The sequence below is a fragment of the Amblyomma americanum genome, chromosome 5 (assembly GCF_052857255.1).
Source record: "Amblyomma americanum isolate KBUSLIRL-KWMA chromosome 5, ASM5285725v1, whole genome shotgun sequence".
NCBI lineage: Eukaryota > Metazoa > Arthropoda > Arachnida > Ixodida > Ixodidae > Amblyomma > Amblyomma americanum.
This window is the reverse complement of record NC_135501.1, coordinates 62892828-62916274: the sequence shown is the minus strand read 5'-3', so window position 1 is coordinate 62916274 and position 23447 is coordinate 62892828.

Sequence of the window (23447 nt, the reverse complement as noted above, 5' to 3'; positions counted from 1 at the left end):
CGGAAGACAGCCAAGTGGTAGTAGGAGCAAAGAGGACCACAGGAAGATACCGCTGGAGTCTCGACAGCCGCCCCAGGAGTTTAGCAGCAGAAAAAGAATGGTAGCTGAGACCCATCGACGCTGTCCCGAAACGACGTAAGCTTAATGCAGGATATCCAGGGTAGCCTTTCGGCTGCACGGACACTCTATACTTCGGCTGCAACCTCAAAACTTGAAAGGAACGCAGGAGTCTCGCGTCGGTGATCCAAGGATGGTCCACGGCCTCACAGACTCAACGACAGACAGCAGCAACCTCCGAGATTGAATGAAACGCAGGAGGCTTGCGTCGGTGATCCAAGGGAGACACACGGCGGCACGGACCCAGCATCTGACGGGTGCAACCTCCACGCTTGAATTGAACACGGCAGGCTTGCGTCGGTGATGCAAGGTAAGCCCAAGGCAGCACGGACCCAGCGTGTGACGGGTGCCACTTTCACGCTTGAACTCATCGCACGAACTTTGCGTCAGTGATCCAAGGAATGCACACGGAAGCACGGACCCAGCGTCTGACGGGTGGAACGTCCACGCTTGAATTTAACGCAGGAGGCTTGCGTCGGTGATCTAAGGCAGGCCCACGGCAGCTCAGACACAGCGTCTGAGGGGTTCCACCTCCACCTTGAATTGAATGCAGGTGGCTTGCGTTGGTTATGCAATGGAGGTCCCCGGCAGCGCGGACCCAGCGTCTGACACGTGTCACCTCCACTCTTGAATAGATTACAGGAGGTTCGCGTCGGTGATCTAAGGGAGGTCTATGGCAGCACCGACCCAACGTCTGACAGCAACTATCTCTACGCTTGAATGGGACGCAGGAGGCTCGCGTCGGTGATCCAAGCGAGGCACACGGCAGCACGCACCCAGCGTCTGACGGGTGGCACCTCTACGCTTGAATTGAACGCAGGAGGCTTGCGATGGTTATTCAAGGGAGGTCCCCTGCAGCACTAATACAACGTGCGATGGCTGCCACCTTCACTCTTGAATGACACATTCTCCGCTGCCCTGTCTCCCTTCATACCTCGGCTTTCAGACACGTCAGCTGTCCGCTACTCGTGCTCGACACCCTCTCCGTCGCCGTTGCATAGCGCACATCATTCGCACGTGCACACTTGCAACGCTGGGCTGGCAAGCGCAGCGATCCGCTGTACACGCACCACTGCTGATGCACCACATTTAAAAAAATCCCATGGCGATGTGTTGTGCACCTCACATCGTGCTTTCTTCTGGATTTCTCTGAGCCAGTGTATTCTGTTAATCACTGTGGGCTATTTTGCAAAGTTTTCGTTCTTGCCAACTGAAGGTGCGTCCTTTTCGGATAATGTTTCTGTACATGAAATTCAAATTATTTTCAACAACTGAAGATAAGATTCCAATGCGTTGAAGAATTTTGCTATTTTGTATAATTTATATGTCAATGATACCGCCCTCATTACTATAATGAGACCGGAATCATGGCGTAACGCTAACTTGATACTAATCGGTGGGAGAAGGGTTGCCCAAGATTTGGAAAAAACTACATGCCGGTGAGCTTAATGTTTGCTGCGTAGAAGATTTTAAAGGTATATAGAAAGCATCACAATATAACGAACTTTTGTACATAGGTTTCATATATTACGAGAAGCGATCCGAATTTTCAAATTTCAGGAGCCATTCAGGCATTTGGGCACCGAGGTGACGAAACGGTGAATGGGAAGTATGCAGAAATATCCAGATCTTCTGCGCATCTACTATAGTCCTCTTTAGGGAGAGCGGTAAAAACTCAATCATCCAGGGCGTCACGCAGAAAGACCCGACATCTTCGGCAGAACTCACGGTTTGTACATAGCAGGCAAGCTGCAAACTGCATTGGGGAGCATAGGGATATATATTTGATAAAAGGGTACCTTAGGCTGCAATGTTTCTCTAATTACAGTGCCACGCCAGGTGAATGGAAAAAATTGCAAACCACGATCGAGGTTCTAGAAGGAAGTAAAGCATTCCAAGCTGAAAGCGATTTCATCAACATAGGCAGGCAGTCCCCACTGATTCGAATAACGGGAATGATATATTCCGCAAAAAGAAGAATGCGCGGCTTGCATTTTTTGTGCACCCTCATGCAATGAATAGCACTTTACTAGTGTCTGTAACAACAAACGAAACACTTCGGGACCAGGATGCATATGCCGGGCTTGTGGTCATGAACTATAGACTTTTTTTCTCCAAGGAACACTATTACCGGCCAAAACGAAGTGGTCGCACCGATCTCCTTGAGTTGAAACAGGTCAGCTGAAAAGAGAGCCATCGCCTTCATGATACTAAAAGTCGAATTACACCCCCGTTATACCATGAACGCAGTACACATCCCCGACTCTCAGGGCACCTACCGGCAGCAATCCGCCGGACTCCTACCTCACAGTGCGCTCCAAATATTGAAGAGTCTGTCTAATATCAGCGCACCTAAGACAATATGCATCGTCTGGGCCGCAGGTGACATGACACTTAATTTTAATGAGCGCGCACACGCGCTCGCTCCGACAAATTACAGCCCAGATATAGGGCTGCAGGCGGCCACAACTAAGTGACGCACTACCCCGACAGTGATTCACATCCACGTCCTAGAATATATACATTCTCCAACGAAGAACATTTACAGCACACCCTTCATTCCATAAAGAGCGGAAGCCATGTTGTGGAGCCTGCTCCAGAAGATATCCTTCCAGAAGCTTTACACCAAGCGTATCTCCTTACCCTCTGAGTAAGATTCGCAATGCTCGTCATGCAAGCGCGCCAAACACACTCTATGGCGGTCAACGTGGGGTGCCCAAATCCTCCCCTCCCCAAACAACCACGTGCACCCCACACTGCTACCTCCTCAGGGGAATTTGGTGCGCCCAGCTCTAGTCCGGCCAATCAGGAACAGATGATACCATGAGCCGCAGAGCAGCAAAATTTTTCGATGTCCTGGGTACAGGAACCAGCCCACAATTACCAATGCACCTTGTTGGGATTCAGGTAGCGTGACGGCCGGAGAAGAGATGAGGACGATCGGAGGAAGAAAACTTGGAAAACTTTATACAAAGACTACATAATGTACAGTAAGGACAACTGAGAGTGCTTCTCAGTAAAGAGAGCTTAGCAGTCGGGAGTCTCTCCCAGCAAAGGGTATCTCTCAAGAGGGGGGGGTATCTTCTGGTACCAAACCATCAGCTCGTTAAATACTCTTCGTATTCCCCAGATCCCTAGCTGGGGTATACAGTTCGATAAATGATGTCCACTCAAACGATGGCACTGATGGTCCCACCCATGGCAGGGCGGTCCTGATGTTCTCTCGCAGCTCGGTCGAGGGAAAGGGAACAGGACCCGGTCACGTTGTCTTCCACGCGGCCTCCAGGTGGGCGCGCGCGTGGGACCGGAATTCGCGAATGTAGAACGGGAAGGCGCCTGCGTGACACAGGAATGCGAGCTGTCTCCCAGCAGAGGTGGAAAGATCTTGCACTCCGTGGTCGGATGACCGGAACTTGGATCCTCTGTCCAAGGCGCAGCTCTCGGGCAATTGTTCAACCCCAGCGTGACTGAAGAGGATAACACTGATCTTGTACTTCGTTGCCTGATGACCAGAACGTGGAACCTCTGTCGAAGGCGCAGCTCTCGGGCAATTGTTCAACCTCAGCTTGACCGAAGAGGACAACACTGATCTTGTACTTCGTCGTCCCGATGGCATGTTTGAACACGTGGGCACGCTATTATCGTCGCTGCATCCGACATTCCTCCAGGCACATTTCTTCCAGAGGGCTCATTCACGTTCGCGGTGGTTTTCAGGGAATCCTCCCCATGTCCAAATTCTCCAGACTCAACAGCAGGAAGGGAGCACGAGCACTACAGCACCCCCGCCGCCAGATATTGCGCCCGGAAGATCAACTGCTCGCACGTAGCTCGGCTGACTGGGCGTGCCAGAAACCAGATGCTCTTTGGGAGTCTTCGGCTGACCTTCAGTGCCGAAGCTCGACACCGCTTCCCCTATCAAATGGCGGTTTTGGGACATTCTCTGCAATGCTAGCCAAAAGAGATCACAGAGGCCAAACCACACCTGACAACAGCAAGCTCCCTCAGAACCCACTCATCCTGCCAGACCAAAAATCAGGGCCAAAACTGCACTTAGCTAAAAAAACTTCAAATAAAACTAGAAGAGATCAAATGTTTTGCCTGAATGAACACATGGTGTCTCCCGACGAGGAGTTTAGAAAAGGCACCTTTCCAAGGCGTGTGCTCCCGCTCTAGGTGCACTTGGAAAGAAATAAAAATTCGCTAAATGAAATCAGGTTCGTGCATCGAGGACACGCGGTGCGGGAATAGGTGACTGTTTTCGCCGACGTGGCGTTCAATTTTGCCCGCCCCAATACCTCGAGTCAAGGTACATTACACCACTCGCTCTTTCTTATCCTTGACCAAAAGAAGGAAAACGTACCCCTAGGTATGTTATCTGATTATAAACAACATTACTGCTAAGAAAGTGGGAGATATACGCTCTCCATTAGGAAGAGAATATGAAATAAATCACCAAAACTAAAAATTTGTGGACATACCCTTTTGTAAAATCTTTACCAGCTAAAAGGCTCGGCTTAGCCCTTCGGCATTTGTGTGGAGCCTGCCTTTTTTGTAGCGATCCTCGAAGCTGTGGTGCAGGAGTGCCAGGCTCCACCTCAGTAGACGACCATTTCTGGGCGACTTATTGTGCAGCCAAGTCAAAAGCAATGGTCCGTTTCTACTGTGAAACGGGACCCGGAGACGTAGCTTGCCAGTTTGTCAATAGCCCAAACGAGGCATGCGCATTCTTTTTCAGACGTGCTATACGCCTCTTCCCGCGTGCTGAGCTTGCGGCTCAAGTAAAGGACAGGCCGTGTGTGCCTGCCATCGCTTTCAGGCAAACAATAGCACCTAACCCGCGGTCGCTGGTATAAAGGGTATCAACAAATCTGGCGCTGCCTGTATTGGGCGCGCGCTTACGGCCGTTTTCGGACTCTGAAATGCCGTCTCTTTCTTTTGGTCCCAAGAAGGATCGGCAGGCTCATTTTTCTCAGCGCGTCGGTCAGGAGGCTGGCTAAATCAGAGTAGTCCTTTACATAATGCTGATAATAGCCTGCTAGGGCAAGAAAAGCCCCGAGCTCCGATTTTCTGGTTGGGGACGGTACTCCACCACGGCAGCCAATTTAAATTCTGCAGGTCTGTGTTTACCTCGTCCAAACACGTGCCCAAGATAGTTCACTTCGGCGCATCCCAGGTAGTATTTTCCCGCCCTTACCGTGAAACCAGCCTCAAGAAAGTCGGCTCAACACAATACGTAGGTGTTCAGTGTGCTCCTCCCAGTTTTGTGACAAAACGGCCATGTCGTCGAGGTAAGGGAGAGCGAAATCTGCAAGTCCCCGCAGCACTTGCTCCATTAACTTTGAAAAACAGTACAGAGCATTTTTCATCTTGAAACTCAAAACATTACAGGGCGAAACGTACCCGCGGAGGACACGAATGTGCGTACCTGCTGGCGCGCTCAATGATTGGCACCTGGCAGTAACCACGAACTAAATCCAGTGTGGATATATATTCTGATTTAGAGACGGTTTCAACCCACTCCTCGGTGTTCGGAATGGGGTACGTCTGGTCCACTGTGATTGAATTCAGTCTCCGGTAGTCCACGCAATGTCTCGGATCATTGCCTGTGACCTCTACAATAATGATTGGTGACGTATAGTAATTTTCGCAGGGCACTATGAGGCCAAGTTCGCACATACGGCGGATCTCCGTATCAATGATTTCTTTTTGTCTTGGAGAGACATGGTACGGTTTGCTCTTGATCGGCCGTTCGGTGGACAGCTGAATATCGTGTTAGATGACGTTTGGTTTTCGTGGAGTGTTTGAAAACAGCGCCTCAAAGAAACGGACGACGTTTTTCATGTCTCCTCGTTCATTTCCGTCAAACGTGGCTCTCTGTCGTTTGAATTTAGCAGCTCATTGCGCTGCTTGCTCTTTCTGAGATCTTTCTGAGGCTGAGATCTCCTCCTCTTGCATGTTTAGCACGATGTTAACCACAGCTTGACGTTGCACTTAAGGCTTCATCAAATTACTGTGGATTATTCGATTGTGTTCGTTCTTAATGTTTACCACATAGTTGGTGTCTGAAAGCTTGGACACCACCTTAGCCAGCCCTTTCTATGGCAGTTCAAGCTTGTTCCTTTTTGACGGACGCAGCAACTTTTCCTGGTGCCAGATTGAAAGGTGCGCTTGCGGGCAGATTTGTCGTAGTACACTTTAGACAGTGACTGCGCTGCTCTGACATTTGCTTCCACGAGGTCTCTGGTTTTCGCAAGTCTTTCCAATAGCTTTAGAACGTATTCTACTACACAGTGATCCTCTCCGTATCCCTCCCATGACTCCCTCAGCATGCGCAACTGGGTCCTGAAGTAACTAACCTCGTAGACTAGTTCAGCGGGGCTAAATCCTGTGCTTTGGGGGGGGGGACGGATCTCATTGCAAAGAGTGCTGCATGAATAGAGCCTTCCCAATCTCCCTTATGCTCAAAACACAGAGACCTAAGTATCCGTTCTAGCATTGAGTGCATGCGCTCAACTGGATTTGACTGAGGGTGGTGAATGGAACTGCAAATTATTTTAATCTCACACCGTTCGAAAAACGTTGTTGTCAAGTAGCTTGTGAAAACGCTCCCGTTATCGCTTTGTATCTCTGCAGGAAACCCACGCGAGAGAATAATAATAATAATAATTGGTTTTGGGGGAAAGGAAATGGCGCAGTATCTGTCTCATATATCGTTGGACACCTGAACCGCGCCGTAAGGGAAGGGTAAAGGAGAGAGTGAAAGAAGAAAGGAAGAGAAAATTGACAAAAGGGCGTCTACAACACATGCGGAACTTAGCTTATTCAAGGGAATAGTCTCGGCAAAATTGGTTGCCACGCACAGTGAGGTCAGAATGCAGTGACAACCAGAGTTGGACACTGGCAGCGGGCCGACAGTATCTATTACAAGACGCCGAAATGGCTCTGTAATGATGGGAACTAGTGTCATGGGCGCTTTGCATTTATCCATTGACTTGCTGACCCGCTAGCAGGTATCGCAAGATCTAACAAGATGACCTACATCTTTCCAGCAGCAAGGCCAGTAATATTCGAGGGCTAATCTAGCTTTTGTTTCCATTATTCCCAGGTGACACGCCCATGCCTTTCCGTGTGCGAGCTCTAGAAGCTGCCGCCGGTACTTCTCAGGCACCAGGAGTTGCTCATATGCGCCTTCCTTTCAGTCGCAGTATTTCGTGTACTGAAGATTTGATTTTTCATGAAAGCTGATGTTCTTTCTAACGATTCCCTCTCTCACATAATTGCTTAGAAGTCCTTAAGATGGGTTGCTTTTCTGCTCTGCAATGAGTGCTTTTCTATCAACCTCAGTCAACTCCTCCCAACAAGTTGAAGCAGGTGTTAATGTCGAATCCTTCGCGTTGGTTCCTGTTGCCCCATTCTCTACGGAATCGGCAGTTCTTTGGATTTCATGAGCTATCGCTGGTTAGGGAAGACCTTCATGGTCAAGCTCATGCGGTTTAGATGGATCAGGTTTCCTGCAAGGATCTCCCGGCTGGTCGGAAGAATGGTCCGTTGCCTGCTCATTTATCGGAGCGCAGCCGAATTTCTTTGCGAGCTCTCGCGCTCGAGAACGTGTTAGCGCCATGCAAACCAATCCCGAGGTGAAAGAGAGACATTTCTTTTTCAGCAGCTGCTCGGATTTCTTCGAAAACAGGTAGGGCAAGTGTATCGGCAAGATTGCGCTAACTCACGCTTCTGTGTCTAGCCTGCCAAAAGTCCCCTCTAGAGTCACCTTCGCTATGGGCAAGCGTGCACTCTGTTCTTCGGTGACCTGCTTAATCCAGGCGCATTCACCGGTGTAGTCCGTGTAGGAAACACACGATGGGTGAGTAACATCCATGGTAGCCGCTGAATTCCGCCGCGCTCTGAATTTCTTGGCATTGATCAACACGTCCCGCATGTATGGCTCCAGCAATTTAAGCTTTTCCTCCGACTCTCGCAAGCACGCGAACGCCATCTTTTCTGTTTGCAGTTCAATGATATGTGACCCTCCTTGTTGCGATTATAGCAGACAATGGGCTTTCGCGCTTAAAACGCGCAAGCTCCAGGTGCCTGTTGTTTCGGCGAATCGGCAGATTTGGGTGACAATCTTTTTTTCCCTACCTCCTCTTTTTGATCCCGCATCCTCTGCTCGGTGATCCCGGCGTGCTGGAGGCACCCTTCGGTCGGGGACTCTCTTTAAGTAGGTTTTCCCTTTCCTAACCGGTTATCGTACCCTGCCTTGCTTTGGGGGTTTCGGCGAACGTAATACTCGTCTGCGAGTTCTGCCGCTTTGTCTAGGTCTATATCTGTTAGCCTATCTAGCAGCCATACCCTCGGATCTTCTGGAATCGCGCTATAGTACTGCTCTAGTGCGATGCACTCCAGTACCTGATCATCACTTCCGAGCACCTTAGCGGTCGTAAGCCGCTCGTTTAAGTTGGCCTTAAGCCGGTAGGCGAAGTTAGTAGGAGACTCTCCGCCTTTCTTTGCCTGCCTGAGTCGCTGCCTAAATGCTTCTGCAGAAAGCCGGTACTTTCTAAGCAGTGCGCTCTTTACCTTCTCGTAGTCATCACACTCTTTCCGTGAGAGGCGAGCCACCACTTCGGCCGCCAAGCACGGAAGGAGAGGAAGTAAATTTTCCGACCACGCACTCTTGTCGATGTGCAACTTCTCGCATGCATGTTCGAAATTTACCAAACAAAGTGCAATATCGCCTCCCACGCGGTATGGTGAGACAAGATCCAGCAATCTCTGCCTCCCTAGCTCCACTACCGAAGCTACAGGGCTAAAACGCGTCATATTCCCTCCGTTCGACGCGATTTCGAGCTCCTTCATTTTTCGAGCATGTTCTCTCACTATTTTGTTTTTCACACACGAACCTCCAGTCTCTCTTGAGCCAACCGAAGCTCTTCTTTTTCTTTCTGCTCGAACGACACCCGCGTTTCTTGAGCCAGCCGAAATTCTTCTTTTTCTTTCTGTTCGAACAACTCCAGTCTTCCTTGAACCAACCGAAGCTCTTCTTTTTCTTTCTGCTCGCACAACTCCCGTCTTTCCTGCTCTTATTTGCGTCCAACAATCGTTTCCCAAGCCTCGTCGACCTCCTCAGTAGTTACCTCCTTCTGCCGCATAATCTAGAGAATTTTTTTTTCTTTTAGCAGAACGTAGCGAAATCCCCAGTTCCTGGCACATTTCGAGCAGCTCCTGCACTTATAACTCCATCGTGAGTTCCACCATGCGTTAGCAAGCCCACTAAAACAAAAGCCCTAGCTTGAACAGGACAAAACAGTTTCCCTAAATCAATTTCCCCGACAACAGGAATCCGCAACTAACATCTGCCTGTGCTAGTATGGTCTGGCGAAATAAACGGAAAATGTTGGGGCTCACCCTGCCAAGGTATAGCTGACATCCGTCACTCACGTAGCTGCCGAGATCCGTTGGAGCCGGTAACTTGAAGTGGATGTCCCACAGCTGCCATCCAGTTGTTCGGATTTATGTAGCGTGACAGGGCCGGAGAAGAGACGAGGACAATCGGAGGACGAAAACTGCGAAAACTTTATACAAAGACAATTTACATATTGTAAAATTAAGGGCATCTGAGATTGCTTCTCAGTAAAGAGAGCTTCATAGCAGTCGGGAGTCTCTCCAAGCAAAGGGTATCTCTCAAGAGGGGGGGGGGGTCTTTTCTAGTACCAAACCAGCAGCTCGTTAAATACTCTTCGTATTCCCCAGATCCCTAGCTGGGGAATACAGTTCGAAGATTGATGTCCAATCAAACGATTACACTGATGGCCCACCCACGGCAGGGCGGTCCTGATGTTTTCTCCAATCACGGTCGAGGGAAAGGGAACAGGTCCCGGCCACGTTGTCGTCAGCGCGACCTCTAGGTGGGCGCGCTAGTGGGTCCGGACAGCGCCCATTTGGTACAGAAAGGCGCCTGCGTGACACAGGAATGCGGGCTGTCTCGCAGAAGGGTTTAAAGATCTTGTACTGCGTCGACTGATGACCGGAACGTGGATCATCTGTCCAAGTTGCACCTCTCGGGCAATTGTTCAACCCCAGCGTGACTGAAGAGGACAACACTGATCTTGTCCTTCGTCATCTGATGACCGGAACGTAGAACCTCTGTTAAAGGCGCAGCTCTCGGGCAATAATTGTTCAACCCCAGCGTGACCGAAGAGGACAACACTCATCTTGTACTTCGTCGTCCCGATGGCATGCTTGAACACGTGGGGACGCTATTATTGTCGCTGCATCCGACATTCCTGCAGCCACGTTTCTTCCAAGGGATTCATTCACCTTCGGGGTTGTTTTTCAGGGAATCCTCCCCATGTCCAAATTCGCCGAACTCAACAGGAGGAAGGGAGCGCGAGCACAACAACTGTAACCTTTAATAATAATAATATTAATAATAATAATAATAATAATAATAATAATAATTGGTTTTGGGGGAAAGGAAATGGCGCAGTATCTGTCTCATATATCGTTGGACACCTGAACCGCGCCGTAAGAGAAGGGTAAAGGAGGGAGTGAAAGAAGAAAGGAAGAGAGAGGTGCCGTAGTGGAGGGCACCGGAATAATTTCGACCACCTGGGGGATCTTTAACGTGCACTGACATCGCACAGCACACGGGCGCCTTAGCGTTTTTTCTTTATGAAATTAAGTTTTTCGCCACCACCTAGAATGCTTCCTTCTTTTCGCTATTTACCTATGGGGCGTAATTAGGAAGGCTAACGAAAAGCTTGAAGTTAGGTTGAGGGCGGTGCTTCGAGATATGAAACAGAAAATATGGGTGTTACGTAAAGAGACAGGAATGCAAGGACACTGGGTTAAAGAAGAGGGCGAGTTTGTTATGTTCAATGTTAAATGATGCAAATAACAGTATAACAAGGGCCTTCTAAATCGAAGGCAGGACAACTGATGGGCTGTTAGGCTAGAATGAATGGATTCAGAGCAAAGGCAATCGTAGTAAGGGTTAGCAGAAATTCTTTTTGCGGGGCATCTTTAAGAAATGAGCGGGGATTTGGCGACCGCAGATTGCGCCGGACACGGTTTTTTAGAAGAATATGTGAGAACCTCTTGTATGGAAGTGGGCGCCGTTGAGCTCTGTCTGCTGCAGCTGATGGCATGCGTAAATGACTGGTAAAAATCGTGCAGGCACTTCCTTGTATTCCAGTACGGAGGCGCTGCGCTCGTAGTTGCTAGAGGCAGAGGCTTTAGGACTGATGTTTGAATTACACAAACCGAACCACTGCAGTAGCGAAGTGATTGAGCATCCGCGTCGCATGCCGGAGGTGCGGGGATCAATCCCTAGTGGCGCCGGGTACCCACCGGTGATGAAATGGGCATAAGCTTTCCACTGGTCTGGTGCTCGGCTTGTTTATGATGAAATGCCCAGGAAATGGGTCTTTCAACGCGCATTTATTACAAGAAAAATACCTTCCGGCATGGCATTTTTTGGCCACAGATGGTCTTTGGCGATAACAATCCACCATCACTATCACCAATTTATGCAAGGATTTTCGGAGCAAATTAGCTCCCATGTTACCTGCTACTCATATTTAATAGAGCGGCTAATGGAAGAACAATATGCCTCTTAGATGGTTGCATTATTTTATCCAGATTACTATTTCACGTCTCAGTTTTTCTAAAGGGTCTCACTTTGGAGACTCTCAGGTCTCTAAATGGGATAATTTGAGGTTCATACAAAAAAAAGATGTGCAAAAGCCGTAGCGTCCGACGCATGGCAGTGTAGCATTCGAAAGCCCGAAATTCTGATATTGACGCGGTCTATGTATTGTCAAGCTACAAATCAGATAGGCAGGACACGACATGAGGTCAAGTGCTCTGCTTTCGCCATCAGTGCTCACTGGCAAACGATCACCTTAATGGCTGCTCAGATTGTACAGCAGCAGCCATCTTGTCTCTCAGATCTTCCATTTTAAAAGATACCAAGCGTAAAGAGAGAAGAACGCAGGACGCCGCGAAACGGGGACTGACCCATTTCTTGCTCACTTAAGCCATAAACAACAAGAAATAGCGACAATTTTCAGAACCGGTGGGAAGGCGCTCAATCTTCCCTTTGTGTTTGTTCTTTTCCACGCTTTCTCCTTAAGGTCACAAATCCAAAAAGAGAACTTGTTGTATAGACATCTAGACACAATTGATTGCTGCTTCTCAGTCGACGAGGAAAAGCATACGCTGTCTTAGTGAATAGTTGAGCTAGGCTTAATTTCTGCATTTTTGTGGCTGTGTTATAGGTGACGTCAAAACTGGCATTGTGAAAATGAACAGAACGAACGAAGAAGGAAAGAAGCAGCGCTCTGTGGTGCCTCCCTGTTTGAAGTTTGCAATATTTTTATTCAGCCAAAATATGAAATGCTCTTTGAATGCACAAAAAAAATTTTCAGAAGCTTGGAACGCTCTTGCCGATGCTGAAAATGAAGCCGCTATCAATCTTCACCATGTGTTCATTGTTTTCCATGTTTTCCAGCCAGCCGAGTATAGTCTAATCGGTGCAGCTGAATGTGACAGATTGAATATCGATGACAGATATTTCTTACATGCAGGCGTGCAAAACAACCAATGGAATGTTTCCAACGCGCGTTGGTGACAGTTCTAGGAATCGTTTCTATCTGCAAAATTTTTCACGTACTGGTTACCTTCTTGTAAAAGCACTAATACTGTGAAACAAAGAAAGCTTGTCTGCCCATGGAATAATACCACCGCTGAATTAACGGAGTTTTGATAAAGCTGCAGGTGCCTTACCTAAGCGTGCTCAATAACAGACTCTTTAAAGGTTTTTTCGTAGAAGCCAATCACACTGATATGATCACAAAGAGCTAAATGTTTAAATGGAAGTTTTGTGCTACCCATACTCTGAGATAAAATCCAGCGTCGGAGGGAAGCAAATAGAAATTTAGTCCTCAAAATTCGCCGTTAGTTACTAAGTAGTTACTAAGTTAACTCACGGCACTCGCATTACTACAAATGCACTAACTACTGAGAGACTAGCGGGGAACAAACTGCAGAAAAGAAGCGCTTAAAGAGCGTGCGAGGAGACATCCGCTGAAATCCTACTCGATTTTTAGCGCATTATGCCGTCTGAGGCCAGTCAAAGGACCGCCGTTTGGAGTGCCGAGGGGGATGGTCTCATGTGTATCAGAAAAAAAAACTTCATGGAGCCGAAACTAATAGCAGTGGAGAAAGTGCATAAACATGTACTGCGCACTCCAGCACCTGCTGAATGTCAGCTGCAAGGACAGCTGTAAGAAAGTATACGTACTTTCATTCTTCGTTGTCGTTTTGTTTACAGTCCAAAGTAATGCTGTGTAAGTGTCGGCGAGCCGTAGCCGCTGCCCTCTAGAAAATAAAGCCAAAGTGATTAACGAGCGTCCTTATTTGTATTCAAGAGGCCGATCCAAAGATTGCCGCTTCGTATCTTTGTATGTTCACGTTTATTTATTTCTCTTACTTTATTGTGTCTTTATTGTAACATGCGAGCGGGGCTGTTCGATGCTATTTCGGTCTAATACGGCAATAATCAAGCATCGCTGGCGTTTTACTTGAAAGAGCTTCTTCCAGTTGGTTGCGGAAAACCAGTTAGCCCACAAAAACAGCTTCTTCAAATTCGTTCCGAAAAATCAGTCAGCCCTGAAATGCACTAACCTCTCGCCCCCTTTTAATTCCGTTTTTCATGGAGCTAAAAAAAAAGAATCTTATGGTGTCGCGGAATGCTGGTATTTGCTTAAAAAGGTGTGTAGCTGAGAAGGCATCAGTAGTTCTTTATGAAAAATTCAGAACATTATTTCTCATATTAGAGATGAATTCAATGATTTTTTCTTTTTGGGTGAAGGTGAGGCTGTACAATTACGTATGCGCAGCCAAAATTCTCATAACATGCGCCTCTTACTTGAAGCTTCTTTTTTGTCCGCTCCCCATGGAAGGCGAGATTCTGTCCGAGTTTTCTGGCTGTAAAATGGAAAAGTAAAGTTGTCTTGGTCTGAAAGTATTACATTCGATCCGCAAGAAAGACATCATGAACACATAGAGCAAATTTCGCTTTAGACAATTAGCGCTAACGATATATGTGCCGGATATCTCGAATCATCCTTGTGCGATTCTTTTGGAAAAGAATGAAGTAGAAAGAAAATTAGCTTCCAAAAATAGTGTCATTTCAATTTTAGAATCAATTGCTATAGTTTTAGGGAAACAACTTTCCTTTCTTACTATTTGATTCCATGAAGTTCGTAAATTGTTCTCTCGTAACCGGTCAGGATCATCAAGGGTAGTCCACGGACAAATCGGGATTAGTTGTACAGTGCTTTGTGCAGCACAAGGAGCAAAAACTACCGCCAAGCTAAAAGCGTTTTACGAGCTATCTTTAGTTTTAAACACACCCTTTGGGACAAAAACATCCAGTGTGTCACGAATTAAAGTGACGCGTCCCCAACTGCCGAAGGGGAACGCTATCACGTGCAGGTTCGGTGGTGGTGGTAGTAGTTTTTTATTAATGTAATAGTAAAAAGGAAGGAAAAGACTTTTGCTAGCCCCAGCATCTGCCATCGATACTGAAGCACCTGAGCTGGCGCAGCGGAACTAAAGGATAGCAGGCAAAATGGAGAATTTAAATGAAAGAGGTGAGGGTACAGGAAGAAAGGATAAGGGAAGAAGTAATATATACAAACTCTTTACACAATAAGAAATGTGTCCAGGTTGTGCGCGTGATTAGTTCATTTTAAAGGAATTAAAACACACGCGCACAGCACTGTGTTGGCTGCAACTAGAATGTGGGGTCCAGTTATTAATCGTTCAATTTAGACTCCCGGAGCGTTCTGTCACTACGTGTAACTACCTAACGGCGAACAGACCGGACGAGGAGCCCGTGTGTTAAAGGAATGCACAGAGGCTCAGCAAAGTTTGCTCACGAGTGCGTGACCAGTTTTAGCTGCACCGCTGTAACAATTCCGATATATAATCAGCCGTGCACCGCATCCCACGGAAACACGTCTGCCGCTCGTCAAACAAATCAGCCTCCGCAGAAAGCTTGTTCAGACGCCGCAACGCCATATGCTCTATGAGCTTACCTGAAGCCGATGTTAATTCCACTGGCCGGACCCCGCTCAGCTCCGTAGGTGGGCGCCCTGCCTTTCGGATGGGACAAACGACCGCGGTTCGCCAATCCTCCGGTAGCTCCCCGCGTTCCCACACCAGATTAATTTGCTGCAGGAGGATCTGTCGTTGCTGTGCATTCAGGTTTCGCAGCATCTAGTATGTCACCCCGTCCGGTCCGGGCGCCGAGTGGCGGCGGCAGCGCTGCAGCGCACTGTTCAGTTCCGCCGCGTGAACTGCGCCTCACATGGACCTTCCGAGGCGACGGGCGAGAGACTGGCGTCGCTTCTGTTGCTCTCAGGAGCAGCTATGTTAACTGCTTTTGTGGGGCTGGGCGGCGCGAACCGATCGGCAAACCGCGCTGCCAACTCTTCAAAGCTGAGCCCGCTGGAGATTGCGAAGGCGGCCAGAGGTTGACGGTTTGCCTGTGGTTCGGTGATGCGCCGCAGGGTGTCAACAGCCTCCGCGAGCTGACATCTTCCTCCATCCTTTGGCATAGTGAAGCCCACTGCCGGCGGTATAGATTGTTGGCGTGGCGGCGCGCTGCCGCGTCCAAGCGGTTGTAGACAGTCCAATCGGCGGCTCTGTCAGTCCGTCGCGCCCGTCGCTCTGCGCTATCCCTATTCTCGTGCAGATTGAGCAGATTCATATCATTTGTGGGCTACCCTTCCCTTACCTCTGCTCGTTGGGTGGCTGCGAGAGCGCTTCGGACTAGACTTGAAAAGAAATCTGCGACAGTGGCCGCCGCCTCGTCGATCACCCGCCTGAACGAACTCCAGTTGGTTTTGGAGTAGGTAGGTTTGGGGCGCGCCTCCAAAGCAGTGGGTTCGATTAGGATGGAGTAATGATCCGAGCCCAAGAGAGATGGTGATCGGCGCCATGTCGCCTCGATGCCTCTGAATGCGAAGGCAACGTCGATGCAGGAGCCGGTTGTTCCGCGTCGCCGAAAGGTGGGCTCGCCGGTGTTCAAGGGGGTGAGTCCCAGCTGCGTTGCTGCGTCTTGCAGGTCGTCTCCACGCTCGGAGTGACACGCACTGCCCCACGCACTATGGTGGGCGTTAAAATCACCACAGATCAAATCACCACAGCGGGGCACAGCACGAAAACACAGCAAGGAAACACAGCGCGTTCCACGCGACAGTTGGACGCACATAAACACTGGCCACCCACGTGCCAACACCACCGACGCGCACTGTCACCACCACGCACTTCTGGGCGTCAGATGTAGCCGCCGCCAAGCCGACGAGGGTGTGCTGGACGTCCTGCCGCACGTGTATCGCGCACCATGATATGACGGGGCGATGAGATGTGTAACAACCGGGCACTGCGACACAGGTGTGTTCCTCGCACGTGGTGGCTGAGTGGTAGCCAATGTAGCCAGGTAGCCGCATCTGGGGCTCCCCGTCATGTGAACGTACGTACGTCTCCTGCAGCGCGATAACTTCCGGCGAATCCTGTGCGATGCGAACTCGCATTTCGGCGTACCGCGCCGCAAGTGAACGCACGTTCCACTGCAGGATGAATGGTATGCGGGATGGAGTCCGGCGGCTAGCCGTCGTGCTGGCTTATCTGTGCGGGGGCCCCCGCTGCTTCTAAGCAAGCCCGGTGTCCATCGGTGCCCTCCGGGAAAAGTGCGCTGAGGGCGCGCAACGCCAGCTTTAGGCGCGCGATCTCCGCGTCGCGTGCGTCAGGGGGCTGGCCATGAGAAGCGGCCGCAGGCCCGGGCCGCGCTGTACGGGACGCCGTGCAACCGGATCGTCGCTGCCGCTGCCGGCGCTGCCGTTGCTTCGGTGGCTGCTGCTCCCGGGGGCTCCCTTGACGGCGTGCGCATAAGAAAGCGCGCGGCGTCTGCTGATGTTGCTGGGCTGGGGACGCTGTTTCAGGCCGGACGACAGCTCGGACAACCCGCCTGGACATCGGTGCCATGAATGTGGCTATTAAAGTGGCCACGTGACGCTCTCGCTACCAGTGCGTGCACGCTGTGTTAATGGCTACGTTCCGCCCCCCGCAGTTAATGCAGCGGGGCTTGCTCGCGCAGGTACCAGGCTCGTGCGACCGTCCGCAGCGCGTGCATCGGGCAGGAGCGCAACACACCTCAGTGGCATGCCCCAGGCAGGCGCACTTGGCACACTGGAGCAGCCGGGGACGGCAGGGGAGGACCGCGAGCCTGCACTTGAATATGGTGATGGACGCCGGTTGTGTCGGCGCTGCAAAACGAAGAGCGTTTTCCGTTGACTCCGCCCTCACTAGCAGCTACTCCGCCGTTCTGCGCCCATCCACACCGAAGACTAGGCCGGGGCTTTGGTTCCGAGGAGGAGGCTCCTTGGCGCAGACCGGCACGCCGCGGCTAGCAGGGTCTAGAAAGCATTGCTGCTCCCCGCGTCCACTGCCACCGCATTCCGCCGCATGTTTACTCCCACGGCAAGGACGCCCAGACGGAATCCGATCTCCTCGGCCAACTCCCAGCCCTGTTCCCTGATGAATGCGGTGCCCAGTTCACCGGCCGAAACAGCACCGTCCCCACAAGGCTGGACGGGACCTCCACGGCAGCCGCGGCTCGCTCCAGGGCAGCTCTCCGACGCCGCTGCGCCTTGGCAGTGATGGTGCGAGACGGGACCAGGCTGGCCCCAGCATCAGCGTCGCCGCTGTCTGCGGGGCATTGCTGCGGCGCGCGGCGGAGTTGGGCGCGCTCGCATGCAGCAGACGAAGCCGCAGCCGCAGCCTGGTCTCGTGCGGCGAGATCTGGCGAGGTCGCACCCGGTTTCCTTCCTGACGCCGTCGCCCCAGCAGCAACGTCAGCAGCATCAGGAGCAGGCTGGAGGTGGGCTCCATGGGGCTCGTCGTGGGCAGGCCTTGTTCCTTCGATCGTGGGGGGAGAGGGAACAGTGACGGTAGGGAGGCTTCGAGCTTCCCGCTTGGCCACCGCGATGTCCCTTTTGGTTCCGAGTCCCTCTCCTCCTCGGACCCCGTTGAGCGTCGCCATTTCCTGAGAACAGACTCGTCAATCGGGGTGCACATGTTCTCCTCGGCTGCAGGTATCCGCAGTGAGCCCGCAGCAGCAGCATCAGGGGGAGCGGACATCACAGCCGGTTCCCCAGGAGATTGCAATAGCAGGCAGAAAGCGCACCGGTGGCCAGAAATGGCGGGTAGGGAGCCGCCATGGAGTCCTGCGTCTGGTGAGCAAGCGCCATGGCGTCCCTCAAGGCTAGAACGCGTGGGTCCGCCGTGTTGAGCGCCGCCTTCAGGCACCTTAACGTGTCTCGCAGATCAGCGATCTCGGCCTGCATTCGCCGAATGGTGCTGGACGACCTTGCTCTGGATGGCGCTCGTCTCCGTGATCGTGAGCGTGAGCGGCCTGCCCTACCGGCTCATTGTCACCGCCGAACGCAGGGCGTCGCTCGTTCACGGTGTCTGTGACCTCCACGGGGAGACCCCGCAGCGCCGCGAAGCCTTAGGCCCAGCGTCTGAAGGAGCGGAGAGCTAAAAAACACGTCCGCTTGCTTCGAGCGCCCGCCGAAGAATCGTGCAGGTTCGAACAAGGCAACAAACGGATCAAAGAAAACAAAATGAAGCTGTATTAAGAATTTAAAGGAAAAGACCTAAACAGAAACTAAAACGCAAAGAAAAGCACACACACAACACACATACAACACTACAGGCTAAACGAAAGAGTTCGCCATCGCAACGCTGGGTTGGCACGCGCAGCGCTCCGCTGTCGACGCAACGCATTAAAAAAATCTCCTGGCGATGTGTTGTGCACCTCACACCATGCTTTATTCTGGATTTATCTGATTGATTGAAATCGGTTAATCACTGTGGGCTATTTTGCAAAGTTTTCGTTCTTGCCAACTCAAGGTGCGACCTTTTCGGACACTGTTTCTGTACATGAAATTCAAATTACGTTTCAAATACTGAAGATAATATTCCATTGCGTTGAACAAATTTTCCTCTTTTGTATAATTTATATGTCAATGATACCGCCCTCATTACTATAATGAGATCGGAATCATGGAAGAACGCTAGCTTCATACTAATCAGTGGAAAAGCGGTTGCCGAAGATTTGGAAAAAGTACAGGCCGATCAGCTTAATGTTTTTGCTTCGTAGAAGATTTTAAAGGAATATAAAAACCATCAAAATATAATGAACGTTTGCATATAGGCTGCATAGATTACGAGAAGCGATCCCAAATTTTATATTTCAAGACTATTTAGGCATTCCGGTACCGAGGTTACGAAACGGCGAATGTGAAGTATGCAGAAATATCCAGATTTTCTGCGCATCCACTTTAGTCCTTCTTGGGGACAGCGAGAAAAAAATCATCCTGGGCGTCATGCAGAAAGGCCAGACCTCTTCAGCACAACTCACGGTTTGTACATAGCAGGAAAGCTGCGAACTGCATTGGAGAGTATAGGGATATATATTTGATAAAAGGATACCATAGGATTCAAGGTTTCTCTACTTACAGTGTCACGCCAGGTGACTGGGGAAAACCGCAAACCGCGATCGAGATTCTAGAAGGAAGTAAAGCATTGCAAGCTGAGAGCCAGTTTATCCAAATAGGCAGGCAGTCCCCCCTGATTAGAATCACGGAGTGACATATTCCGCAAAAGAAGAATGAGTCGCTTGCAATTTTGTGGACACCCTCAAGCAAAGAACAGCAACTTACTAGTGTCTGTAACATTAAAAAAAATACTTAGGAACCAGGATGCACATGACCGGCTTGTGGTCATGAACTATTGCCTTTTTCTCTAAGGAACACTGTTCCCGGTCAAGAAGAAGTGGTCCCACCAATCTCCTTGAGTTCAAACAGGTCAGTTGGAAAGAGAGCCATCGCCCTCATAATAATACAAGCGGCATTACACCCTCGTGATAACATGAACGCATTACACTTCCCCGTCTCCCAGGCCACCTACCGGCAGCAATCAGCCTGGCTGCTACCTCCCAGTGTGTTCACATATTGAAGAGTCTGTATGATATCAGCGCGCCTACCAAGGTATGCATCGTCTGGGCAGAAGGCCACCTGTCACCTGCTTTTAATACTCGCGCTCACGCGCTCGCCCCGAGATATTACAGCCCGCGCATCGGGCTGCAGGCTGCCACAACTCAATGGCGCACTACCCCCCAGCGATTGACATACACGCCCTGTTTACAACCTACTCCAACGAAGAGCATTTACGGCACACCCTTCATACCAATAAAGAGCGGAAGCCATGGTGTGGAGCCACCTGCAGAAGATATCCTTCCAGAAGCTTTAACCCAAGCGTATCGCCTTCCCCTCAGAATAAGATTCGCAATGCCCGTGATGCAAGCGCGCCTAACCCCCTCAGTGGCGGTCTATGGGGGGTGCCGAACTCCTCCCGCCCCTCCATGCAACCACCCCCACCCCATACTGCTACCTCTTTAAGGGAATTTGGTGCGCCCAGCTCGAGTCTGGGCGTTCAGCAACAGATGATAGAAAGGGCCTGCAGAGCAGCAAAATTTATCGATGTCCTGGCGAACAGGACCCCGCCCAGGATTACCACTGCCCCGTCACCTTTATGAAAATAAGCTTTTCACCACCACCGACATTGCGTCCATCTTATTGCTATTTACCTATAGGGCGTAAATAGGAAGGCTAACGAAAAGCTTCAAGTTAGGTTGAGGGTGGCGCTGCGAGTTAAGAAAGAGAAAATATGGGTGCTACGTAAAGAGACAGGTTGCTAGGACTTCGGGTTAAAGAAGAGCGCGAGTTAGTTGCACACGATGTTAAATGAAACAGATTACACTATAAGCAGGGCTTTGTAATTAAATCGAAATCAGGACAACTGATGGGCTGCTAGGCTCAAATGAATGGATTCGAAGCAAAAGCAAGCGTAGTAACGGTTGGCATAAATTATTATGGCGAAGCATCTTTAAGAAATCAGCGGGGACATGGTGGCAGCAGATGGCGCCGGACAGGGTTTATTAGAAGAATATGTGAGAGCCTCTTGTATGGAAGTTGACGCCGTTGGGCTCTGTCTGCTGCTGCTGATGGCATGAGTAAATGATTGAAAAAAATCGTGCAAGCACTTCCTCGTATTCCAGTACGGAGGCGCTGCGCTTGTAGTTGCTAGGCGCAGAAGTTTTAGGACTGAATTATGAATTACACAAACCGAACCACAGCGGTGGCGAAGTGGTTGTGCATCCGCCTCGCACGCGGTGGGTGCGGGGTTCGATTTCCAGTGCCCCCGGGTACCCACCTGTGAAGCAATGGGTACAAGCGTTCCCCTGGTCTAGTGCTCAGCTTCTTTATGGTGAAATTATTAGAAGAAAAATACGTTGCGCTATGGCATTCTTTGGCCACAGATGCCCTTTAGCCATAACAACCCACCATCACTACCCACAAGTTACGCAAAGCTTTTCGCAGCAAATTAGCTGCCATGTTACCAGCAACTAATATCTAATAGAGCGGCTAATAGAAGAACATTACACCTCCTTTATGCATGAGTTATTTTTTTTCCAGATTACTAATTCACGCCAGAGTTTTTCCAAAGGATCTCACTTCAGAGGCTCTCTGTGGTTACTGAGTAGGATATAATTATTTTTTGAGGTTCATACAAAAAAATTGTGCAAAAGCCGTTGCGTTCGCAGTATGGCAGTGCTACATTCGAACACCTGAAATTCTGATATCGACACGGTCGATGTACTGTCAAGCTACAAATCAGAAAGGCAGGACACGACAGAAGGTCAAGTGCTTTGCTTTCGCCATCAGTGCACACAGGCAAATGATCAGCTTAATGGCTGCTCAGATTGTACAGCAGCAGCCATCCTGTCTTACAGAACTTCCATTTTAAAGATACCAAGAATGAAGGCAGAAGAACGCAGGACGCCGCGAAGCGGGCACTGGCGCATTCCTTCCTCAAATCAAGCCATAAACAAGAAGAACTAGCGGAAAGTCGCAGAACCTTGTCGGGAAGGTGCTCAATATTCCTTTTGTGTTCGTTCTTTTCCACGCTTCCTCCTTAAGGTCACGAATCCTAACTGCCATCTTGTTGGATAGACATTTCGACACAGCTGATTGCTGCTTCTCAGTCGAATAGGGAAATTATACGCTGCTTTAATGAATGTTAGAGCTAGGCTTAGCTTGTTTATTTTTGTGGCTTTGTTATATGTGACGTCAAAACTAGCCTCGTGAAAATGAAAAGAAAGAACGACCGAAGAAAGAAAGAAGCAGCGCTCTGTGGTGCCTCCCTGTTGAAAGTGTGATATATTTTTTCAGCTTAAACATGAAATGCTCTGTGAATACAAAAAAAGTTTCAAAGGTTTTGAACATTGTTGCCGATGCTGGAAATGAAGCCACTATCTATCTTCACCATGTCTTCATTGTTTTCCAAGTTTTTCAGCCAGCCGAGTAGAGTCTCATCGGTGCAGCTGAAGCTACCAGAAGGAAAGTCGATGAGAGATATTTCTTGCATGCTGGCGTGCAAAACAACAAATGGATTGTTTTCAAAGCACTTTGGTGATAGTTGTAGGAATAGTTTTTTTTTGCAGAATTTTTCACGTACTGGTTACCTTCTTGTAAAAGCACCATTACTTTGAAACAATGAAAGCTTGCTTGAGATGGAATAATACCGCCGCAGAATTAACACAGTTTTAATAACGCCGCAGGCGCCTTACCTAAGCGTGCTGAGTAGCAGAGTATTTAAGGGTTTTTCCGCCCAAGCCAAGAACATTGGTATGAGCAAAAAGGCCTAAATGTTTAAATGGCAGTTTTGTGCTACCCCTACTCTGAGATAAAATCCAGCGTAGGAGGGGAGCAAACAGACGTTTAGTACTCATACTCGCCGTTAGTTACTAATTTGTTAGTAAGTTATCTCACGGTGTGCCTATTGCTACAAATTCACTTACTTTTGAGAGACTAATGGGGGACGAACCGCATGAAAGAAGCGCATCAATAACATGCGAGGATACCTACACTAGAATCCTAATCGTTTTTTTAAGCGCATTATGCCGTCTGAGGCCAGTGAAAGGACCGCCGCTGGCAGATACGAGATTGGTGGACTCCTCTGCTTCAGAAAAAAGAACTTAATGGAGCCGAAAAAATGGCAGTGGAGAAAGCATGTACTGCGCACTCCAGCATATGTTGAATTTGACCTGCAAGGAGAGCTGCAAGAAAATATACGTACTTTCATTTTCCTTTGCACATTTGTTTCCAGTCCAAAGTAATGTTTTGAAAGTATCGGCC